Genomic DNA, 9,846 nt, shown 5'->3' with positions numbered 1-9,846 from the left:
TTTTTTTTTATGGCTAAGTAGCATTCCATAGAGTATATGCACCACACTTTTTCAATCCATTCATCTGTTTGTGGACATTTGGGTTGGTTCCACGTCTTAGCAATTGTGACTATTGCTGCAATAAACATTGATGTGCAAGCACTTTTCTGACTAAGCATTCTTCTATCTTTTGGGTAGATATCAAGGAGTGGGATTGCTGGATCATATGGTAGTTCTATTTGTAGATCTTTGAGGAATCTCTGTATAATTCTCCACAGTGGCTAGACCCATTTACATTTCCACCATTAGTGTATAAGAGTTCCCCTTTCACCGCACTCTCGCCAGCACTTATCTTTTTTTTTTTTTAATCTTAGTCATTCTGACTGGGGTTAGGTGATATCTCATTGTAGTTTTGATCTGCATCTTTCTTATAATGAGGAATGTTGAGCATTTTTCCATATGCCTTTTGGCTATTTGTATATCTTCCTTAGAGAATGGGTTTTTTTTTTAACTCATTCTCTCATCTTTTAATTGAGTTGGTCATCTTTTTTGTGAAAGCTGCTTGAGTTTCCTGTGTATTATGGTTATCAGTCCCTTATCTGATGCATAGTTTACAAAAATATTTTTCCATTCTCAGGGCTGCCGATTCACACTAACTACTGTGACTTTTGCCATGCAGAAACTTCTTAATCTGATGTAATCCCACTTGTCTATTTGGGGGATTATTGACTGTGCTTTGGGGGAGTCTTATTTAAGAAGTCTTTGCCTACTCCAACGTCTCCCAGAGTTTTCCCAGTGTTTTCTAGCAGTAATTTTATAGTTTGAGGTCTTAAGTTTAGATCTTTGATCCACTTTGAGTTGATTTTTGTCAATGGTGAGAGGTAAGGGTTCAGATTCATTTTTCTGCAGGTGGATATCCAGTTTTTCCAGCACCACTTCCTAAAGAGATTTTCCATTTCCAAATACTGGATTGACTGGTAGTCTTTGTCAAGAATCAGTTGACTGTACATTGGGAGTTTATTTCTGGGGACTCTATTCTGTTCCATTAGTCCACCTGTCTCTCTCTGTGACAATTATACCATGCCGTTTTTATTATCACATCTTTATTATATTTTTGGGTCAGGGAGTAAGATGCTGCCCACTCCACTCTTCTTGTGCAGAATTGCTTTAATAATTCGAGGTCTTTTATGATTCGAAAAAAATTGTGTTTTCTAGATCTGTGAAGAATGTCTCTGGCACTTTGATTGGGATGCCTTAAATATGTAGATTAATTTGCATAGAATTGCCATTTTGATTATATTAATTCTTCTAATCCAGAAACGTGGGATGTCCTTCTACTTTTTTGTGTCATCCTCAAGTTCCATTTTTAGCTTCTCATAGTTTTCCTTGTAGTTTTCTTTAACTTCTTTGATTATATTTATTCCTAGTCATCTTATACCGTTTCTTTTCAGTCCAACCCTCTTACACACTGTATCTGGTATTTTTAACCAGTTTCTATGTTTCTATATCCTCTAGATATTCAGTTTTGGCCACAGAGTGCAGATATTTGGTGTATACTAAGTGGAGACATACCATGTCTGTTCTTCATATCCTGGCTTGCTTCACTCAGCAGTAAATCTTGAGTGTCACTCAATGTGTGGAAGCTAAGAAATAAACTGAGAAAGTCAGGTAAAATAAAAGGAAACAAAAGGACAAAGACAAGAAAAAATAAAAAGACCATAAAAAGGGAAAAAGTATTTTTAAGGAAAAAACAAAAAATGGAAACTGTGCAGAAAGAAGCCCACATCAAATGAAAATGGATTCTGAAATTAGCAAGGTCAAAAGAGAGGTCAGAGGCAAGAGACAGGATTTAAACAGACTTAAAAAGAAGAAGAAATATATATATATATAAAGAAAAATTTTGAGGAGAGAAACAGAGACAAAGACAGAAAACAGAGATAACCCTACCTCGCTTGGGTGTTGGGCTGAAAAAAAAAGGTTTCAAGCAGAGGCTCTTCAGTTAAAGGAACAGGGCCAGTCCTGCCTTAGAAGAAAATGGATTGTTGCTTGGATATTGGGCTGGAAGGACTTGTAAGTTTTAAGCCAGTACGTTCAGAACTGAAACTGTGCTCTACTACATGGATGTCCATTGACGTAACCATTACACCAGCTGCTGGTTTCAATCCTTTGATAAATTTTTAAAACACACAAACAAAACACAGAAAGCATCACAGAACTTACAGTTGAGGTGAGTCTTGAAAAAAATTAGTATTTTCCAAACACTAGGCTTCTTGTTCATTACTAGGGCCTAGGCAATGTAGGGTAAAATGTCCAACTATTTGTGCAAATGAAGAAACAAAGTGGGAAAGAACATAGTACATAATATATGGAAAAGCCTTCCATACACTAAAATAGATTCATAAACGGTTTTAGTAAACATATTAATCTGAATGACATCATTCATTAAGATGCAGTAGTAACTTTTTGACATTAATTGCAAATTGAGTGTGAAATCTAATTCTAAGTCCAGACCAATGATTTTATCTGGGAAGCTAAAAGCTGCTATTATCCATCTAGAGCCAGCCAATCTCTATAGAGGATGTTTTCTGTCAATACGTTTGGTTGGTGCATCTGTTCATTTCAAGGAATTTAAATGCACTTTATCTGTAAGATGTGAGACTTTTGAGAGCAGAGATCATACTTTACTCAAAAGAGTGATGGGGTTCCTAGTAGGGTGCATGGCAGACTGCAGGATGTCAGAACGTGCTGGATAAATGAATATGTCTTGGCGCTTGTATCCCACAATAGTAGAATGATTGTAAGTAACTCTACTCCAGGGGCCAGCATGTGGCATGGCAGTCAAAGCACTTGACTCCCACATGGCAGGCCACAGTGTGAGTCCTTAACCTGGTAGCTTCAAAATCATTCTGGGCACTTGTGAGTGTGTGCCCAAAATCCCAAGAAGAGAGTGGAGGAGAAGGGTCTATGGTGTTGCCATTTCCCCAAGGGGGGTGATTTCTCACTTTTCCTCTCTCATTTTCTCTCTCTCTGTTGAATGCAAGCACCCTATGGTAAAAACCTTAAAAAAAAAAAAAAAAGTAAGTTTCTAATGTAGCCCTAAGTGCAAAACTCAATAAAAGTTTTTTTTTTAAATAAATGTGTGATACTAGGTGCTATAATTAATTAAGAAATATGAAAGATGGGGCCAGCAGGTGGCGTGGTGCTTGTGGCACTGGACACTCCCACATGGCTGGCAACAGTTCAAGTCCTGGACCTGGTGGCTTGCTTTCTTACTTTTCCTCTCTCACTTTCTGTGTCTCTCTCTGGTCAAATTAAAATAAATGAATAAATAAATAATTTTAAAAAAAAAATATGAAAGACATATGAACCACCCAGGTGTAAGAAAAGGAATCACCAATAAAATGAAAAATAACTCAAGGTACAGTAAATTTGATTCCAGATGGATACTGACTAAATTTTTTCCCACCTGTTTCACATTATTTTAACATTTACTATAATCTCTTTATGTTCAGGAATTTAAGTAATTCATGAATTCCAGAATTGAAATTGTCTGTTGAAAGTTTAACATCATTGTCTTGAATTCAACTGTTAATTTTTTGTGTCATGAACAATCTATAAATAAAAATGCATTTTAGCACAGATCATGATGAGAAACTTAACAAAAAGGAACACAAAATTGGAAGTTATTCTGTTGATATTCTCAAGATCTGTACATGTCATTCTCTCATCAATTTAAGCAGATATATTATTAGTTCAACAATTTGGAATTTTAAGATGAAAGTCAACATCTATTTCAATTCTCCACATAAAATTACTTCATAAGCATTCTGAGTGCAAAACTAAGCAGCTATCTGTAAGGTTCTTTAACAATAAATATCAGTTAATCCTGGGACCAGTAGGTGGCCCAGTAGTTAAGGATGCTGGATGTCCACATGGCCAACTGCAGTTCAAGTCTGGGAACTGGTGACTTTCTTTTTCACTTTCCCTTTCTCTCTGTCTCTCACTTTGTCCCTCCCTAGTCAAATTAATACAAATAAACAAGTAAACCAAGTTAAATAAAATAATTCTTTAAATACACACACATACTCAGTATATATGTGTATATATGTGTGTGTGTATATATAATACACATACACACACACATATATATGTGTGTGTATATAAAATATATATATATATACATATATAAACTACACACACACACACACACACACACATGGTCAGATGACCATGTAAATGTGTTCTGTTCCATTTCTTACAGGAAGAAGAATCAATATGATCAGTATACCATATAAATGTGTGTGTGTGTGTGTGTGTGTATGTGTGTGTGTGTGTGTTTGCATAGTTCCTTTCTTTGCTTAGCAGGCCCATCACTTCCCAGGCCATGTAATACAGTGGTTTGATCTTCATTGTTGTTTTTTGATCACACGAGAAATAGAAATACATCCTCAGAGAGGTGTGTGCTATTTTCTAAGGAAGCGGCCTCTGCGTTGTCTTTAAGCAAGTGGACAATCTTTAATATGAAGAAGTAGTCCACTTCTGCAGACCCAAAAGGTTCAGGAGAATACTGGATTTTACTGTTTTAATGCACTATTTCAGTGATCTTTATTCTAGCTCCCTCTCTGTTCTTGGTCTATCAGACTTTCTGGGATTGAGAATTTAATCTTTTCAGTTCTGTTCCTTTCATAATTAATTATAGGCTTGATGCCTACCTATAGCTACTCTTCAGCTGCAGAAAATGGGCATATATTAATATGCCACCAAGGGGGTTCCCACTTTTATATATTTTTTCAATTTGGCAATTACTGCCACTCAGCCTTTCATTCTCTCTTTGCAATGCATTAATATAGTCCACAAGATCTATTAGATTTGCCGGTCTCCATAATTATAATTTCTCCAGAACATCCAGAGCATATGAGCCTCAGGTGACCATGCAAATGTGTTCTATTTCTTACAAGAAGAAGAATCAGTACATCATATATTCAATAATATTCTAAAAAAATAAGGCACTTTCCACTATATCAATGGCATCATGTTCATTGAAGTGGACGAACAACAAATGACAAGTGTGTGGAGGCTTTGGTAGGATTTTTGCAGTAAAGAGGTTCAGCACTCCTGCCACTTTGCAGACACTATGGGATGAGAGAAATCTGTGGCCAGAAAAAGGTGCTGTATACATTTATGGCAAATCCTAATAGGAGAATCACAATAGCGACTACTAGTGTTCTGAGAGAAGGCCCTGCCATTTGCCTCAGAAAAATGTTCAGGGTTGGATAGGCAGACACTGGCTTCCTGCTAGACCCCAATAGAGCACCTGACCACAGAACGGGTGACAAAATGAATTTGCAAGAGGAAATCAGCCAAACACTGGCTCAGACTACTTCAATCCTGAACATTGTAATTAAATATATAGTTGCCAATTTTACGGACAAATATCACCAGCCATTTTTGTTTAGTAAGCATTTCTCTAACTACGAATAATCTTGAAAATTTATATATTGGGCCATCAGGAAAGTCATGATGCATTTTTGCATAGAAAAACAGAAAAATACATCATGACATTTCTGACAACTCAATATACAATTGTCTATTTGTATTTTCTCTTTGGGAAAGGATATGTTCGATTGATATGCTTCTGGTTTTTCTGCTTCTTACATGTTAAGAATATTTACTGTGGGACCAGCAGATGGCATAATGATCACATTGCTGGACTCCCACATAGTCGATAACAGTTCAGATCCTGGTCCCAGCAGCTTAAAATTCACACTGTGTGTGTGTGCGTGTGTGTCCAAGATCCCAAGAGGAGAATGGAGGAGAAGGGATTGTGATGTGGCCACTCCCCTTAGGAGGGTGGTTTCTTGTTTTCTGTCTCTCTGGAAAATGCACACGTCCTATCATAAAAATCTCGCTCTCTCAAAAAGAAAAAAAAAAAAAAAAGAACATTTACTGTTAAAAAGATTAACAAATATTGGGACCAGCAGATAGCATAATGGTTATGTTGCTGGACTTCCACACAGTTGACCATGGTTTGAGTCCTGGAGTCAGCTGGAAATTTAGGCCAGTCATGTATGCGTACATGCCCAAAATCCCTAGGGAGAATGGAGGAGAAAGGATTGTGGTGTGGCCATTTCCTTGTGACATGATTTCTCACTTTCTGTCTTTCTACCTCTCTCTGTCTCTTCAGTGAGCACACATACTTTATAGCAAAAATCTCTGAGGAAAAAAGGATTAACAAATAATAAAAATAACATTTATATTCCATGTTCATCTCTAATTTGCTTCTTGGCTTATAATTTTATATCTAGTGCCTAGTAAATTGTTCTGTTTAAATGTTTAGAGAGTAAACGTATGATCATTTTCTTCTATGGCTCCTTTTTTTTTCTTTTTTTTTTTTTTTGGGAGGGTTTTGCTATACATTTGCACTCTCCAGACAGAGAGAGAGAGACAGAGACAGAAAGTGAGAAATCACCCTCCAGGGGGGGAAGACCACATCACAATCCCTTCTCCTTCATTCTCCTTTCAGGATCTTGGGCATGCACTAACACGCACCTGGCATGAGTTTAAAGCTACCAGGTATGGGACTCGAACCATGGTCGATTACATGGGAGTCCAGCGACATAGCCATTACGTTAACTGCTGCAACGTAGCCATTACACTAACTGCTGGTCCCATATGGCTTCTTTTTTTGATGTCATAACACTATTTTTCCTTTTTAAGTTTTTGCTGTAGGGCACCTCCACTCTCAGGAGAAAGTTAGAGACAGAGAGAGGGAAAGTGAGAACTCAACCCCCAGTCAGAATGGGCATGCTGCAATCCCTTCTCCTTCATGATCCTCTCAGGGTTTGGGGCACACATGCCCACCATGATTTTCAAGCTGCCCGATCTAGGACTTGAACTATAGCTAGAAATGTGGGAATCCAGTGCCTTAACCACCTGCTAGGCCTGGAATACTGTTTTCGGAAATTAAGTTACTTGTAGGAGTTTTTATTTTTAAGAATAATGCTCCTCATAAAATATTTGAAAAATTGATGGGAAAAAAGTCCCTTACTTTCACTAAACCTTAAAACCATCACTGAATATATTTCATCATAGTTCTGTCCCACATATTTCACTGTGTATCTTTTCACACATTTTGAATAATACCAAGTGTACAACTTCAGCTTTCACTTTGTTTCTTAATATTTTTCTATTGCATTCATACGGGCTGTATATTACCAAATTTTGACCATTTGTCATAACGGTTATTGGAAATTTTTAGTTTGCTCCTATTTTTCCTATTACAAATAATAATGCAGTAAGTATCTTAGCATAGAATTTCTCTTTCCAATCAACAGATTATTTTCATTAGACATATTCAGACAAAATGGAAATCTGGGTCAAAAAACATGAGGTACTTAAGAAGCTTAATTTATAGGACCAGCAAATGGTGTAATGGACTCCCACATAGTCAACCTCAGCTCAAGTCCTGAACCCAGTGGCTTAAACTCACACCAGGTGCACGTGCGTGTGTGACCAAAATCCCAAGAGGAGAATGGAGGAACAGGGATTGGTGTGTGGCCATCTCCCCAGGGGAGTGATTTCTATCTCTCTGTCTCTCTGTCTCTCTGGTAAGTTCACATGTCCTGTAGCAAAATATCTCTTAAAAAAATAAAAAGAAAGAATCCTAATTTATATTGCCAAATTTCTGTCATAGTATTTCTTCCCAGCACAATTAAATGAGTCCTCACACTGTTTCCAACAGCTGATGCTATTGCTTTTGGTGGTTATATTTTTCCCTTTGGACCATACACACACATATATGCTCATATTTTCAGTGGAAATTATAGTGATGTTTGCCTCCTTTGGTTTTAGTTCAAGGTAAAGAAAAAGTAAATTGTGGCTTATGAGTTATTGATTGGAAGCAGGGTATCATTTGTCAGAGCAGTCATTGGTCTGAAACATCAGCAACTGTACAAACACACATGCCCCAATCACAGATTTTCTGCTCATGTTCTGTTATGGAAACACAGAAGCTTATTGATTGCATTCTGGAATTAAAGCTCAGCTCGATGGTTGCAAACATACCGTAGCCTATAATACATTTATTTTGAGACTTGTTTAACTGTAGCAGCTAAGAAAATCAATGTGTGGGGCCCAACTAGACTGACCTTTAACAAATAAAATAAAATAACCTTTTATATTTTTTCCCCCTTCACTCCTCATGTAAGATTAGTCCTGCTCGTCTATGCTCCTTTGACCTCATGGTACTTAGAAAATTCCACACAAAACTATATTAGGTGGTTTGATGTAAAGATGACTTGATAGGAATAGAAAGATAAGGGGACATTTGCACAGGTTGTAATTAATGACCCAGTGCAGAGGAGCTCTGAGTTCTCAGCAACTTGATGCATTTTCATTTTTTCTAATGTTTTTTTTTTTTTCTGCTATATGCCTTTGATGGAGTTAAATATGGCACCTCTGGAGCTAATGTCATATAAAAAATTAGAAGACTCTCAGGTAACATAAAAATATATGGAGCGCATCATAGGTATTCAAGCTACTTCGAGAAGCAGCACATTATGTATTAGTAATGTAAACAGCTCTCTCACATAGGATCTATGTGTTTTATGCCTTTGAAAAACACATTAATGCCAGTAAATTTCCTCCCTCATTGGCTGAATCTCCCTAGTCAAGGCTGTTAAGAGGAGAAGCGGTTGAAAGAAAGGAGAAGAAGCCTAGAGAACAATGCCATGTTGGAGTTTAAAATCATTACTATCATTGGGATAGGTAACATGAAAGTCAAAGAGTGTGCATTGGCATCATCCACTAGTTGTTTCAATTATTTATTCACTCATTTACACACAGTGAACACAGTTGTAGAAGCAGACACGAAAGTAAGAGCAACTCACTGAGCCAAATCACAGGGCTGCACTCTATAGCAAAAATCTCTCCAACGAGAGGGAGAGAGAGAAAATCACACTCTAGAGGGGATGGTCACATCACAACCCCTTCTTCTCCATTCTCTTCTCGAGATTTTGGGTATGCATGTACACACACCCAACGTGATTTTCAGGCCACTGGGTCCATGACTTGAATAACACAATTGGCCATGTAGGATCTAGCTGTCTTAACCTCCACACCCACCCACTTACCCCTGAATCTGGAAAGCTATGTAGACACTGGCTTTTCTGAGAAGAAAGAAAAATAAAACAGATGGCATGGAGACTAGTTTGGGAAAGGGTTTTTTAGGTAAGTCTGAAAGTGACGTGGTTGCAGTTAACCTCACGTGGAGGAAATTGATAAAAGATAAGCTGGAAAGGCCTATTGTAGACAGAATGTGTAATATGTTCTATACTCAATCAGTTCACTCTATTTGCAAAGAGCAGCCTATTTGAGTCACACTACCTAACACTTTTGCAAAATCTTTAATGACTTCCATTTCACTAAAACTCTGAATAACAGTGGTTTGTAAGACCCTGCAGGGCCAGCCAGTGGCCTGAAGGTTAAGGCAGCTGGATCCCACATGACTGACTGTACACTCCACATCCCAGACCCGACTTGAGAAACAGGCTGGGTGCCTGTGTATCTAGGACTAAGATCCCAAGAGAAGATTGGAGGAGAAGGGATTGCAGTGTGGCTACCCTCTCTAGGGGGTAGGGGGCAGGGGCACTTTCTCATGTTCCCACTCTCTTGTGTCTCTTCAGTGAGTGCATGAACTTTATAGTAAAGTTAAATATCAAAACAAAACAAAGACATCTGCATGCTTGTCTGGGCCCCCATTCCTCTCACCTCTTATCAAACCATCCTCCTGTCCACTTAAATAAAACCACATACACTTCATAGCAGTTTCTCAAACACAGGGCCCTTCTCTGGTACTGCCCTGGCCTC

This window comes from Tupaia chinensis, unplaced genomic scaffold (assembly GCF_000334495.1).
Source record: "Tupaia chinensis unplaced genomic scaffold, TupChi_1.0 Scaffold000138_1, whole genome shotgun sequence".
In the NCBI taxonomy this organism is placed as follows: Eukaryota; Metazoa; Chordata; class Mammalia; order Scandentia; family Tupaiidae; genus Tupaia; species Tupaia belangeri.
This window is presented reverse-complemented; position numbering follows the sequence as displayed.